Source organism: Halyomorpha halys, unplaced genomic scaffold (genome assembly GCF_000696795.3).
Source record: "Halyomorpha halys isolate HHAL.00 unplaced genomic scaffold, Hhal_1.1 Scaffold178.1, whole genome shotgun sequence".
In the NCBI taxonomy this organism is placed as follows: domain Eukaryota; kingdom Metazoa; phylum Arthropoda; class Insecta; order Hemiptera; family Pentatomidae; genus Halyomorpha; species Halyomorpha halys.
In genome coordinates, this window is record NW_027105168.1 from 1,551,345 (window position 1) to 1,568,038 (window position 16,694).

Consider the following 16,694-nt stretch of genomic DNA (forward strand, 5'->3'; position numbering starts at 1 on the left):
TTAAGATTATGGAACAGTCGTATTGAAAACGGAACTTATTTTTTGTTCTAATAAGAAACTAATTCAATTTTGTTAATTTATATATAAAATTTATTTAATAAGGCCAGTCTAATGACATTATTCTCTAAAGTGAATGAGTAAAAAATAAAATTATTTACTTCAGTGAAGGGGTTAAAATTAACACAGGACTTAAATTTACCACCATTAGTGCATTAATAGGGGTATTCATGATATTGTGTTAAATGTAAAATGTTTTACCATATTAAATGTTATAAGTATAGTATTGTGAGCAGCCCTATTTAAAGTCATGTTAAATGGTAAATGCATAAGAGCTCCTAGCGGATTTTCTGAGCAACTTGTTTAGTAACCTTTCCTTTCGAACCTTTTCATGTTATTGTTTACTTATAAGTTTTGATCACAGTGAATAAAATAAGTGAAAAGTAGAAGTGTAAAAGTTTAGCTACTGATTGTATTTTTTAAAAACTCCAAAACACAAGACAAAAGAAGAAAGAACAAAACACAAACTACGAGTAAGGAACCTAACACAACAAATAAAACGGTGACAAGCTCAGTTGGTCTGTTGCGTGACGTCATTCTCCATTTAACAGATCTAGTAACAGACTGTCAACCATGTTATATCGTATTACAATGGAAATATTTCTCTATTTAACATAACTTTTTTTCATTTTACACACTTTAACATGTTAAACTAAACATCTTGAATACCCCTAATGTCTTGGCGACTCTGTTAAACTAACCGTTTGACAGCTGATAGTTTAGGGGGCCATTTTTAGCAGAGGGAGTTAAGCGACTACCTCACGACTATAGCGGTGCCGTTTCCAATCTGGGTGGACTTCTACATTTCGGTGGTGGTCCCACGAGATGAAAACATGCCCCTCCACCATGGCTAAAACAGGTTGGTTACCTCTAGATTTAACCTCCCACCCCCGGTATGTCGCACTAGGAAGGAGGCCTATGGAGCATTACACGTAACAAAGTTTTTTCATTGGTAAACAATACTTCAAAAGTAATGAATGTCTGGCGGCCACAGTTCAAAAATTTTGTACAAAAATATGGTTGGAATAGTGATTTAACATCGTTAACTGCAAAAAGAGTAATTGAAAAATATAGACAAACTGGATCTATCGGTGGTGCTATACCCATTGGTCGTTCAAAAACAAGCCGTTTATATATCAAGCAGTGTGTGTTAACTAACAATATAATTGATAAGTCCAAATATCAATTCGGTGTCGTGAACAAAATTACAAATTTTCTCTACATCTGTCTTCGTTTCTATGCTTAAAAAGTTCAATTGGCACAAGTATCTCTCTGTGACACATTTTTCTTGTGAAACTCACAGGATATTCCCTCTAAAGGGAGGCACAAACGTACAAGCATGATTGAGTGAGTTACCCTTAAGGGAGGAGAGGTTGGGGGTTGGAAGTATACAGAACTCAAGAGGCACTAGGCTCTTAAAAAATGTTTAAGTTCTTCTATCACATAACTTGTTTCTGCAGTCATTTTCACGTGACTGATTCTCACTTAAATCAAGTATAAATAAAATGATCTTAGAAACATGTTAGATATAAATCATGTCCATCTTAATACATAGCTATAAATAATTTATAATATGTATTAAACTGATGGATTATAAAGATTAGTTACCCGACAATATTAACTCAAACTATATGTGGTTATGGATCATCTACTGACAGTTTTGCAGTCGTGATGGAAGATGAAGAACCTTAGTATTCTCCTCGTAGCGTTTCGTAGCTGCTTATGGTACATGGAGCAATGACTGTATTTGATGTAAAGGATATTGGAGGTATATGTTTGGGTACTAAATGAAAATCTACACACATACCCCAGTTATAAGTAGAGACTGGATTTTCAAGCATTTGCTTCTTTTTGTTTCCTAGCTTCCAAATCAGACAAAAATTCAAATCAGAAAGAGGGCGTTCCATTGATACTAGTCTTATTGTAAGAAGATAGTCCGGGTGTCGGTCAATAAACGTAACAAAATAGTAAAAGAAGTTTTTATTATGGAATCATATTTTCATTTACTAATTTGACTCTGATTCATATAAAAAACAAAACAAAAAATATTAGTATCATAAAACTAATAACACAAATTCAGTCAAATTATTGATGACACGAGCTCAATCATATCTATTGGTTCTGGTATTAGTTGGGAGATGAATAGAAATAGAGATGTTAAAAAATCAGAACCTGATGCTCAATATATAAGTTTAATAGCTCACATATGTGCGTGTGTGGGTCAATAAACAAACTTGGTTGGGTATTCAGAGTGTGTTCTTCCACTACCCTTTTCCGTTTTTTTATAAGTTTCTTCTCTCTATCAGTTAACTGGTGCCGAAATCAGAGAATGAGTCATTTTTAAATTATCTTTTTTATTTTATTTTCGCTTATCTTCTCTCTCATATGGTGTTTATCAGTCATATCAAGTAAGCACATAAGGATGACAGACAACGCAATATAACAAACCTGACTTAACATTGCCAGGAAACCCGGTGACGGAAGCACATCCCCACAGGCTGTATTTTTTTTTTTTCAGGACCTTGTAGCTTCTTCCTGGCCATCTCTGCTATATGCGACCACCGCTTGGTCGTCGACAAAGAACGTGCTCTACTCCTTTACTGTCTGTTGTAAATAAATTTTAAACAATGTTACATACTGCATCTACTTAAGACCCTTGGATGCAGAACAAGGATCAGACAAGTAAGAGCCAAGCTTCACTCTGTACTCGTCATCCCTGTACAGACTCCTCACTGCATTTATTAAGGCAATACTAATACCCTTACTCTTAAGAGATTCCCACATCTTATGCCTTGGTACACTATCATAAGCCTGTTCTAGATTTATAAAAGCTATGTGAACACCTCTTCCTTTCTCTATTCGTTTTTCTATGAGCTGCCTTAGGTGAAATATGCTTACAAGAATTAGCAGCAGTGAAGCCAAACTGTTTCTCCGGGGTAACAAACTGTATCCTTCAGAATTGTTGCAATTCTTGCAATTCTTGCAACCCTTGATACTGAACTCTGGACACGGATGCCTATATAATTTCGGCATTCATTCCTGTCCCCTTTCTTATATATAGATGTAAGAAATCCTGTCTTAAGATCTTGTGGTAGCTCTTGCCCCTGCAATATGAGGTTTATTAGCTTTGTTAATACCGAAATACCTCAAGGTGCCGCTGCGTTTCCATATTTGGCATTTCTGAGTGCAAAAAGAACTACCTCTTTCACAGTTACGTTATTATTATTATTATTTATTTATTTAATTTAGTTTTTAAAAACTGTAAAAAAAAAATAACTAATACATAGAAAATACGTATGTTTCCGTTCTTAGAGAATAAAATGCAGGAAAACTGTTCGTAAAGGAGCTCATTGTACGCCTAAGTAAGTAAAAAAAAATCAAATTAATTATTTTCAGACCAATAGGGTATATATTTAATTTAATATTAAAACAATATATATATTTACCCGCTGTTTGTTGTGGTTTCTCCTGAAACAAGTGATATAGGAAAAAAATGTTATGTTTCCATGATATAAAAACATTATAAAAAACTTCTCCTGGTTTTGGTAGAAAGACCCCAAAAAAATTATAGAGAAAAATTATAAAAAACATAACAGCTAGGAGACAGAATAATTCCCAAGATACAGTTATTCAAAAACAAAAATTGGTTTCCAAATAACGAAAAATTATCATTTTATAAATTTACTATATTAAAAAAAATAAAATAACAAATAAATAATAAACCAAATTAAATGAAATAAGACATGAAAACTCCGAAAACGAACATAGAGGGCGGGAGTGGATGGTTTTAATCCGTTTTTCAATTGCTCGATTCAACTATGCAAAATAAAATATAAAAAAATTTAATTTAATTGTTAATTTTCCGGGTTTTACAGGGAGGTGTAAAATACACTGGCAATGTATCATGGTGGATTAAGATGAAGGATTGGTTGAAGGGATTAATAGTTATTTTGTTGTAAACTATTTCCGCTGAGATAATCATCGTTTCGCTATTTCTTTTTTTTATTAAATCCATTAATTTTGGATGCTCATATAATTCATATTATTAGCGTATCAGAAGAAGGATCTGAGTATGAAGAAAAACAAAAGAACCATTCACTAAAGAAAAAAAAAAGTGTTTTCAGTTAGATATTTGTTTTAGTTTCTTTTGGCTCTGTGCAGGAGTAAAATTTAAAAATACAGCTAAAATAGGAGATTTGAAGGATTGAAGAAAAGCTCAATGTTGATTTCCACATAACCCAAATATCTATAAATTTATAAGCTTGATTCTGATATTTAGAAGATAAACTGCAAATCTTCATTGATCTATTCTATCAGTAAATTTTATTGCAGGGATAAAAAGTATTAATATCAAAAACTATAAGTCGTTGTTAAACATGTGGCGAGACCTACCGGAAATATAGTGAAGGTACTAGATAAAATATCTCAGTATTTTCCTCCTAGTGTTTCTGTGTACTGAGCTACTAATGGTAAATACTACAACCCAAGCGATAAAACGTCCTACAGCTTTTCCTAAAGGTAAATGTTTAAAAAATAAATAAAACTCTATACACACACCAAATCTTATAAAGAATTATTGCAAACTATATTTATCTTAAATATTTACCAAAATAATATTTAATTTCGATTTTAATACACCATAAAGTATTCTTAACATTTCAATAAGTACCATTTTATAGCTAAATATATTAAAATTAGAATTATAACAGGAAAAGTACTTTTTGTTTATAACAATTAAATTTAATTTCTATACATCAGTAGTAAACAAATTTTTTATCAAAATGGGGTCAAGCTTTTATTTTGAGGGACTGCCACTTAATGAAAAATCGAACGCCCCCAGGCCGGATTCGAAACGGATCTCAGAACGATATACCAAGGCCTAACTTTCTGAGCTACGGACAGTTTTTACGGAAATGTTTTTCTGTAGACGGGCAGTTTTTTGTTTGTAAGAGGGCCTGGAAACTGACGGATGTTTTTAATATTCGAATTTGTGTAATTTAGATTTTAACTACCCATGATGATAATGAACATTATATGTATATATATATATATATATATATATATACGGCAAAAAGATATTTTTCTGATTAGTTTGCTGAGGCAAGCCCTACTCCACGGAGCACCTATGCTGACCAACATAGCACTTTCAACGACCAAGAGGCTCCATCAGTTTCAGAGCGTAATACTCAGACGTATAGTGAGACATACTTCACTTCAGAGAGCAAAGTCGGACCGCATTCATACAACATTGGAACTACTGACAGTGACAGAATATCGAGAAGACACATCAAATTTGTTGACAGCCTTCAGTACTGTACGAATCCATTATTTAGGACATAGACGCCGACAGGACGGCCACTAAGGTGGCAGACACACACAAACAGACTCGACCCCCCCATCCAACAGACTGATACAAAATACAGTGTACCTCTTCCCAAATAATCAAATTTCCTCACCCCCTCTTAAATCGCATGAGGCTACCTTCAACCCGATTTTATCATGACTTCATGAAAAAATCTGATTAGAATTATTAATAACAATTGTCTTTTCCCTAAAGTTTTTAGGGTAACAAGGTACGAGAATAGATCTGCAGGAAGCATAGTATATCTGGGTGTCACCCTTGACAGTCACCTGACACTAGCTCGCCACTGCAATAAGAAGATCAAGCAGGTAAGGACCAAGTCATACAGGCTTGATCACCTGCTAACTTCTCCTAATCTTTCTCTCCGCGTCTAATTAATGATTAACAAGAGTGTACTCAGGCCAGCCCTCCTATAGGGAGCACCCATGTTCACTAATATAGCACTTTCAACGGCCAAGAGGCTCCAACAGTTTCAGAGCGGTATACTGAGGCGTATAGTGAAACATACTTCCCTACAAAGACCAAAGATGGACCACATACAAACGACATCTGAACTGCCGACTGTTACAGAATTTATATCGAGGAGGCGTATCAATTTTTTTTTTAATAGCTTCCAGTACTGTACGAACCAATTATTTAGGACATTGACACTGACAGGACGGCCACAGAGGTGGTGGACACACACAGACTCAGTCTCGACTGAGGACTAGTAACTTACTGTCTACAGACATTGCGATGTCTGATGAGTCCCATTTTCCTTTTAAAATGGATTGGAAATACAGTACAAGACGTTTTATCTACCTGAATATATCAAACCTGTCGACCCATAGGGCTTAGAAAAAAAAATGTTCTTATCCGAATTATTATAGAAGGCCAAAACTGCTCAGATAAATAATGTCGCAATGTCGATGGAGCCAAATGTTATTGGGCACGCAATTTATAATTTTTTTGCCTGAGTAGACAAGTAAGATAAAAAGAAATTAAAAAAATAATTGTAACAAAATCCTAAGTAGTTTTTAATAGCGAAACTAAACTTTAAGCAATGACAGGATTTTCGTGCAGTAAAAACAGTAGGGGCGGGAAGAAAAAACCTCAGAATAGACAAAAACGAGCTAAAAAACTAAAACTTTGTGATATAGCAAAAAACATCTGAAATTTAGTGCTTTTTATTACACCATTATATCAATAATTTTTTTTTTACAATTTCAAAACCTCTCCTTATAATTATTTTCAATATGTAGGAAAGTGGAAGTTAGTAGATCAATATAGCGAAAGATTAGTATCTTCATACTGAAAAACTTAATTTCTAGAGCTTATGGCTCAACTTCACACTTAATAAAAACCTTAAGAAAATAAAATAAAAGAGGAAGTCAACGTTTTTGCGACACATTTAACACAATGTAACCAGAAAAGTCTAAAAATTTAAAAATAACTAGAAAAAAATGCAAAACGTTAATACGCCAATAACAATAGTTTAATAACTTAGGAGAAATAAAACAAACACACGAATAATGGTTTAAATTAATTAATGCTTTAAACTCCTTTCTCGTGGAAGACGTATAATGGAAAGAGTAAGCTGTCAGGAAAAGTGAAGCCAAAAAAGGTGATTCATATGATTTCCGTTTTCTTATTGCTTTACCCTTCTGTAGAGGGGAATATCCTACAGACTACCGTCCTGTTTTAATTGTGGGAAGGCCGAGTTTTATTCCATGGCACCGCAACTAAGTCAACCAGCTGTGGCTGGAATCGTCAACGCTGCAGTTTCGAGATTACTAAGGGGACGCCTTAACAAACGTATTCTAGTCCCTTCTTTTTGGCTTCACTTTCCCTTTGTAGAAGAGTATGGTATTCTACTGACCTCAACTGAGCAGGTAATATTACCCACAACAAACTTAACTAATTCTCAACCAGAATTAGTCCAGAGTCAGGTTCAAGTAAGTTTTATTATAGTAGACTTTAATTATAATAGTATTTAAAATTAGTTAAAACAAGGCCCATTACTGACCATATCATTGTAGTTTAATTAGTTTGAATAAGTTTTTTATAAGACAACTGTTGTTTACAAATACCAAGACTTCAGGACACACCCTCTGAGAAAAATTAACTTGCGTATTGATAAATCTTAACATGTCCTTTTATTTTTTTCTATTTGCTTCTGTCGATGAGTTACACTAAGTTAAGATAGAAAGATATCAGATATTATAGGTTAGAAGAATTGTTGCGGAACCTGTAACACTTTAAAATATACCCAGGCCATCAGACAACATTTAACTAATGTAGTGATTCTCATATATATCAGGTATCAATAAATTTTACCTAATATTATTTTTGTCAAATAGTAGATACATTACTATGAAATCTTAATACTATGATTTAGATAATATGTAAATCTTAATTGATCCGATAAGTTAAATAATATATTGTATTACAGATATATATAACTTCAGAATACTGGCGTTATAAGTCGCTGTGTAGATTCTGACGAGATCGACGTATAATACTAACACGAAAATATAAGATGAAGAATCTTGATGTTCTCCTGGTTGTAGCGTTTATGTGTTCTGTGCTTCTCATAGTATATGGAGTACCTCATGCAATCAAACATGCTAAAACCACTTCTGGAGGTAAATGTCTAGAAAAATAAATAAAAATCTATATACACACCAAAGCTTATATATAATTATTAAAAACAGTAATCATCATAAAAATTAACTAAAATTAATATTAAATTTTCGATTTGATTATGACTAAGAATCCTTAATATTTTTATTATGTACTATCTGGCCCGGCAATGCTTCGCTATAGCTATATTTGATTAATATTAATTTAATTAACACAATTGATAGTTTGATTTATATTATTGTATTTAGTTAAATTAAACTTATACGTATACTTTATTATCATGATTTGATAACTTAAATAAACCAATATATGAGATGATATTAGTTTTTAGCACCTTACGGAAATCATTACTTTTTTTCTGATGCTTGAAAAGAGATAATATATAAATATAACTATAGGGGTATTCATGATCTATGTTAAAGCGTGTTAAATGGAAAAACTCGTGTTAAATCGAAAAAAATTGCCTTCTTTTGCCGTGGTAAAACGAAATAACATTTAACATGGCTGAGAGTCTGTTACTTGGTCAGTTAAATCGAGAATGACGTCACACAATAGACCAGTTGAGATCGCCGCCATATTAGTTGTTGTGACTTTCAATACAGTTGTCAATTAGCTCATCTTCATTCTCTTCTTCACAAGTTTGAAGATCAATAAGACACTCATAAGCTAAACTTTCACACAAATTCCACTTTTCACTCACTCTAGCCATGTTTTAATTAATTACTTAAATCAAAACTGAAGTAAACAATAACATGAAGGTCTGGAAGGAAGGTTATAAACATAAAGGCTTATACAACAAGTTGCTGAGAAAATCTGCTAGGGGTTCTTATGCATTTAACGTTTAACATGACTTCAAATAGGGCTGCTCACAATCCTATAGTTATAACATTTAACATGGTAAAACATATAACATTTAACACATCATGAATACCCCTTATGAAGGAATATGAAATGCTGTTTTATAAAATAAAAAATTGCTAACTTACTTTACCCCGAGCCACATTATGTTCTTATAATTTTTAGTAAATACTAGCTGACCCGGTAATGCTTCGCAATTGCTATATTTGAGGGTGTATATAGATTTAATGAACATAGTTTTGTTATAAATTTATGTATTTAGTTAAATTAAACACATGTACTTTATTATTATGATTTGGTAACATAAATTAATCCAATATATTCGATGACGTTCGTATTTAGCATCCCATGAAAGAAAGGTTGAAATAAATAGCATATCTGTTGGTACCAGCGGTATAAGCTGTAAATTTGAGGCTTATATATAATGAATATAATCGATAGTTTCTTAAAGTTCATTATATTTTTTTGTTAAAGTTAAACATTATGAAATACTTTATTATTATGTTTTGGTAACATAAATTAACCAATACATGCTATAAAGTTGCAATCATAATTTTAAAAACAAAATTAATTGCTTCAACATTACTCAACGAATCTACACTATAATTTGCAGTGGTTTAAGTAAAAATAATAATAATAAGTAAAATTAAGATTTAGTAACATATGTAGTTTTGAAAAAAAAACTCTCACTTCAATATTAGTACTGTATCCAAACAACTGAGACTGATAGGCAAATAAAATTGGTAAAATATTTTTTGGGAGTTAAAAACAGTCCACTAATTCATTTTATTATATTAAACTCTCAATTTTCTTCAAATTATTTTTTTTTCGGGGATTTCATTATCTTTAAATATTCCCATGGCGAAAACGGAACATTTTGAAAAAATGCACGTAAACATACCGAATTACATATGGAAGTGTGGTAAACGATTTTTTAGTAGTGAGCATTAGTATTTAAAAAAATAAATAAATAACCTCGGTCAAGTAATTCAAAAGTTCATTGTGGACAAATATAGAAAAATACCCCTTGTGAATCGGTCAAGTAACAACAAAATCTATCGCGGACAAAGATTCAACAGCTCTCTTTTATATGTATAGAGATGATTTAATAACAAAATATTTTAAAATGTAAATGTTGTGTAACAGTAAATGGTTTATTCTTTCTTAATAAAAGTAAAAGTTTAGATATTGAATGAAAAATGTTAGGATACGTACATTTTTTACTTACAGATTACAGAAGATTATTCCGAATAATATTTATTAAAAAAAATAACCTAAATATTTTGTATATTTATAAATTATGTATTATTCAACAACTAATTAATTAGTAATTTTATAACTTAAAAAAATTACATAAATATGTATTTATTATATATTATATGAATAATATTTTTAACAAATTATGTTAAAATATGTACTAAAAAATGTACTTAGAGAAAACAGCTGTTCAATAACAAGATAATACTTTCTTTTTTTTCGGCCAAGACTCCCATTGGAGTCCTTTACTGCCTAACCATGGTTGGGGGTCAAAGTTCTTCATTTTATGGGGCCGCCAATCAATGAAAAAAGTCAACGTCCCAGGCCGGATTCGAACCGGCACCACCAATAGACATCAAATTGGTAAGACTGTGTCTTAACCACTGAGCTATGGGCGGCCCAAGGTAATACTTAGTAATTGTAATTACACTAGGGGAGTGAAACAAGACTAAGATGTGAAAGGACCATGGGAAGGGGGGAAACAGAGAAATGGATTGAGGAGTAAACAAACAAATTCTAGGAAAATGCTACAGGAATAAGACCCTTGCTCTTTCTGAGAAATTCTCGATGCAATTCTGTGTGAAAATTTATTATTGCCACTGCTTTTAATTTGAGTTCAAAGATGAAGATATAGAATTTTTACGCACTATTTATGATAAATGGTAAATTTCACCTTTAAGTTTCTTGCGTTCTCTTGCGAAAAATGTATTTACAATTGAACAAATAATTTAAGGAAATACATGGTTCAGGACAAAATATCTAAAAATATGTAAAAAATAACAAATATTTCTGAAAATATGTGATTTACAACAAAATATGTTAAAATATGTAAAAAATAACAAATATTTCAGAAAATATGTGATTTACAACAAAATATGTAACAATATGTAAAAAAGGCCAAATATTCAAAAATATGTGAAATAAAAATGGCTTCTTTTGGCAAGAAATGTCTTGAAACATCGTTAGTTAGTAAGGAATCGAAGATATCATGGTCAGGTAAAAATATGTGAAAACATAAAAATCCTATCCCTAGTTATAACCAACAGTTTAACTTTAAGTAAATAAAATATTCTTGTAGATAAATAAAATTTTCAAAAATTAAAAATTTTCCCCTAAAAGTCAAAAATTGTCGTAGTTATCTCATATATTGTTAAAGTAAGATAAAATTATTTTGAAGTAGGGAAAATTCTTGTAATTGAAATTTTAAAAATTTAATAAAAACAATAAACTTTCTTTATTTAATATACGTTTGTTACTATTCAACAATTTAACAGTTTGACAGTTACATTTCTCCAGTATGAGTGAAGAATGTTAGGGATGTAAAATGCTTCTGAAGAAGTGTAGATTTTGTTTGTGGGATCACCAGAAAATTTATTAATTGGTATTCATGTTATTATAATTATAACTCATTTAATATATGTATGTATAGTTGACCGTAAAAATTGATATATAGGGAGATGGTCAGGGTTGTGGTCTTTGACCGCAACCCTGACCATCTCCCTATATATAACTCATTTAATTTTAATTTAAACTATTTGTAATGATTAGGGATAGGACTTTTATGTTTTCACATATTTTTACCTGACCATGATATCTTCGATTCCTCACTAACTAACGATGTTTCAAGACATTTCTTGCTAAAAGAATCCATTTTTATTTCATATATTTTTAAATATTTGGTCTTTTTTACATATTGTAACATATTTGGTTGTAAATCACATATTTTCTGAAATATTTGTTATTTTTTACATATTTTTAGATATTTTGTCCTGAATCATGTATTTCTTTAAATTATTTGTTCAATTGTAAATACATTTTTTGCAGCAACTACGTAAAATTCAAGAGAACGCAAGAAACTTAAAGGTGTAATTTATCATTTATCATAAATAGTGCGTAAAAATTCCGTATTTTCATCTTTGAACACAAATTAAAAGCAGTGGCAATAATAAATTTTCACACAGAATTACATCGAGAATTTCTCAGAATCAATTAAAAAGAGCAAGGGTCTTATTCCTGTGTCATTTTCCTAAAATTTGTTTGTTTACTCCTCAATCCATTTCTCTGTTTTCCCCTTCCCATGGTCCTTTCTCATCTTAGTCTTGTTTCACTCCCCTAGTTTAATTACAATTACTAATTAATATCTTGTTATTGAATAGCTATGTTTTCTCTAAGTACATTTTTTGTACATATTTTAACATAATTTCTTTTAAATATTATTCATATAATATATAATAAATACATATTTATGTAACTTTTTTTAAGTTATAAAATTACTAATTAATTAGTAATTTATATTGTTGAATAATACATAATTTATAAATATATTTTTTTAAATATTTGACAATTTATTAGGACATATTTATGTACATATTTCAGATTTTTTAGCACATAAAAATCCTATCCCTAGTAATGATATATGTGTGTTTTGGTTATTTATTATTAGGTGTATTTAAAATCTAAGTTTTTAAGTAATTTTTTTTAATGGTAATAATAAATCTAACGTTAATAACTTTCCAGATACTCTCACTAATACTAAAACTATAACTTAAAGAATTATTCTGGCTGGATTTTAGTTATGATATCTTTTAGCAACAATTGAAAAAAGAAAGAAAAATTCAATTGAAATCTAATTTCTTCTAAAGCAAACTTTATAAGTAAGACACAGAGGTTTTACTTATGCATCGATGTATATAATCAAAATTTAACTGATAAAATATATATATATAAAAAAATTGATTTCTACATATATTACAAATAAATATTTTTCTGTTTCAAGGGACGAAACGTTGCTCGTTTACAGCTTGCTGTCCGAAACAACATAACATTACTTGTTGTACAGCCGTTGGTAAATATTATTGTTGCTACGATGACAGGTAAAATAAGAACAATAACATCTTTTAAAGTACGATAATAAAATTGCATTATATAATAATATAAGAGCCCAAGAAGAGAAAAATGGCAGATATTTCACCTTAATTTTTGATTACTTCAATGAAAACTATGTATAATTACTCATCTAAATTGAGTCCGCAAAGTATAGGTAGGTGGAAAACAAAATGGCGGCTGTTTCAAAACGTTAAAAATAATTAATTTTTTTATTCGGAGCTCTATATCTTTGCAACTAACAACAATAGAAAATCCAAGAGAGCATCATTTAAAGTAGAGTAAATTTGCTAAAATATGAGCCCTAATAGAGCTATTTACGTTCAATAGTATTCGAGATATAGCTTTTCAAAAAGCAACATTTCATAAAACATTTATCAGAAATTGGTGAATTTATTTTGAAAATCTATATTTCAAAAACCATGAGACGTACAGATGTATATTAGCACTCAAATTAAAGCTAGTTTAACTTACTAAAAAATAGTTTTCATGATATTTGCTAAGATAAATTGATTTATAGTTTCTAGATGTTCAGACAAAATTTAATGTGCAAAAGTTATATTCATATTCGAATATCATAAAAACTATTACCCCTACGAAGATAAGTGTCATAAACTACTTTATTGTAAGTTAAATTATCTTTGTTTTGAGTGATGGCAGACATATGTACGTCCTGTGGTTCCAGAGATATATTTTTCAAAAATCATAAAAATAACTACTACTACGAAGATAAACGTTACTAACTACAGTGTAGTGAATTAATCTAGATTTAATTTTAATGCTAATAGACATCTGTATGTCGAATGGTTTTTGAGATATTTGAGATATAGATTTCTCAAAATAAATTTACCAAGTATTGATCTTTCAGCACATTTTTTATGAAATGTTGCTTCTTAAAAGCTACATATGATTATTATTATTTATTTACTTAATACCAGATCGGCCGGGTCTTAAATGGTTGATAAAACGGTTCCTTTATTTTTTTATTTTATTTATTTATTTTTTTTTTTTTAATAATTGATTATATTGGGGAGTATAATCTTGTACAAAAGACGCCCTTACTATATTCAACGTTATAATTAAAAGAAAATAAGATAAAATATATATATAAAAATAATGCTTCTTAATGAAAGAGAAAAGTAAAATTAATAACAAAATAACAATAAATAACGGCATTCGTAGACCTAACTAAACAAACAATTGCCATCAAATGGTAAAAACAAAACATGCTAATTTGAAAAAAAAACAAAAAAACAAGTGAGGAAAAAATAATAATAATAATGATAAATAGACGTATTGTGAATAATAAACATAGAACTTATAACAGAATGTCCTGCAGCAGCCTGGGCTTCAGTCTTCGGGTTGAGGTTGGGTTTCCCGAGTAGGTCGCTGCTCCTTTAACTGTCGGTAACTGGGAGTGGAACTTCATGAACCCCATCTTGATGTAATTCTCTTTCGACTTCACTGCAATTAAAAATAAAGGAGCATCCACTGCGATTATTAGAACTTTGTTTTAAATAGATTGTAATTCTTTCCTCTTCGTAAAGGATGCCGCTTCCCAGACTTCACAGCCGTACAACCTCAGGATAGTATCCTCGGTCCAATCCTCTACACAATCTATACTGCTGACATCCCAACCAATCCTAACACTATCCTCACCACGTATAGATGACACATGTGTGCTCACTGTTAATAATAACCCTTTAATTGCATCCCCAAACTCTTCAATCCCATATCACAGCCCTCGAAGAATGGTGGTGGAGAATTAAAATAAATTCTAACAAATCTCATCAAATTACCTTTACCCTACGTTGTAAACCTACTGACTGTCCTACAGTATAGTTCAATAATGTTGCCGTACCCATGTAGAACAGATCTGGACAAACGACTAACCTAGAATCCTCACACAAGGCTGAAACGACAGGAAACTGCACGTCGATTTCGACTATTACAGCATTTACTAGACAAACGTTCCAAACTTCCAATTCATTTCAAAAGACTGATTTACATGACAATTATAAGGCCAATCTTGACAAGCTTTGGGGCTCCACTAAACCTTCGAATTCCTCTCGTATCCAATCCTTACAATCCAAAATCCTTCGTAAAATCCTAAATGCTCCCTACTTTTTCACTAATAAAATCATCCACAAAGACCTTAATGTTCCATTTGTAACTGATCTAGCCCGAACCAGATATCATTCCTTCCATTATAAACTCCCTAACCACTCAAACCCATTAGTTTCTAATCTTGCTTCCTCTTTTATTCCGGACAATCCTCCGAGGCGTCTGGAAAGAAGGTGGCCTAGAGACCTTATATTGTAAAAATGTTTTTAGAGTGCTACCATTGGGTAGTTTCTCTACATGCTTGTACCATACCGTTATGATTTCCTCAAATTTACTTTTATGTACAGTTGTAAATATCAATAAATAAATTAAAAAAATTGATTTTCAATTTAGGGTAGGATATAGCATTGCTAACCTTGTGTAGGTTTGAGTTTGTTTAATGTTGATATGGTGGTTCCAGGTAAGCCGGCGATCTGGGTGAATTCCCAGGTATCTTACTGTTTCACAGACAGGATTCAATTTCAAATAAAAGCTTTATCTCGACTATACTATAAAACGTAAATAGCTTCATTATAGCATTGCGGCGTAACTAAAAATTATTAGTTGTATGAAGCTGGTTCGAGTGATGGTCAAAAATAGAACACAAAATGGCAAAAACAACTAGTTATTTCTAACCAAGATTTTGCCGCTCTTTTCGGGGCTAAAGGAGAAAAATATTTTAAGTATGATAAGATTACAAAAATATACGTAAATTAAGATACAAAAGAACGAAATTAACTAAAATAATGTATAGTTTAGTATATTTTAGTATGAATTACAGTGGAATATATAGAATAGAATAATAATTAATGGAAGTGGATTCGTAGATTCCGATTACTACAACACCTACTTGACTCCTTCCCAACATAATCATGTGATCACATTTACTTATTGTATTTTTTAAAAATATGTATAATTTTTTTTTTATACATTTGTAAATAAAGATATACTAGAAGTAATTTTAATTCAATTAATTGTTATTTCACTATTTTTACCCATTTCTCTACTTTATATTCTATTCATTATATCCATATTCTGTTAATTTACTTCGTTCTTTTTCTTTTGTTTTTTATTCATCTATCAGTGAATATTTTTATTGTCTTATCATACAATGCTTGGCATTGTATGGAATAGATGTATTACAATGATTTTGAAATTTTGTCGAGGTTCCAATGAACATCAATCTGTCGAACAGATTCAATCACAATCCGGCAACTACTTATAACAAATTATCAATATAAGTTTTTAAATAATATATTGTCTCTCATCATCAATTTTTTTCTTTTCAGACAAATTGTGATGACAGTTAAATGCCAAGATTAAGATAATTAAGTTATTATTTAAATGAAGAATATAATTTTTAATTTAGTTCCGTAATGATTGTGTATTTATCAGAAAATGGTTTTAAAAATCATTTGTATTGTTTTTGTACTGACAAATTATAATTAATTAGTTATTTTTATTTTAAACTTTCTATTGTCTTCATGCATCTTTAAGTTTTTATTATATATTTTATATTACTTTTATTTATTTTTTATTATTACTAATCTTT

The 16,694-nt window shown here is 30.6% G+C and overlaps 1 long non-coding RNA gene across 4 annotated transcripts; it reads left to right on the forward strand.

The window, feature by feature from the left end:
- Positions 1–1,696: 1,696 nt before the first annotated feature.
- Positions 1,697–16,682, forward strand: LOC106679131 (uncharacterized). Of its 4 annotated transcripts, XR_001342902.2 has the most exons (6): positions 1,697–1,825; positions 4,390–4,575; positions 5,615–5,727; positions 7,851–8,043; positions 12,933–13,029; positions 16,432–16,682. It is a non-coding gene; the product is annotated as an uncharacterized lncRNA (long non-coding RNA). The 4 variants fall into 4 exon arrangements; XR_001342904.2 differs by lacking the exon at positions 5,615–5,727 and having other exon boundaries at positions 1,698–1,825; XR_001342903.2 differs by lacking the exon at positions 4,390–4,575 and having other exon boundaries at positions 1,699–1,825.
- The last annotated feature ends 12 nt before the right edge of the window (positions 16,683–16,694 follow it).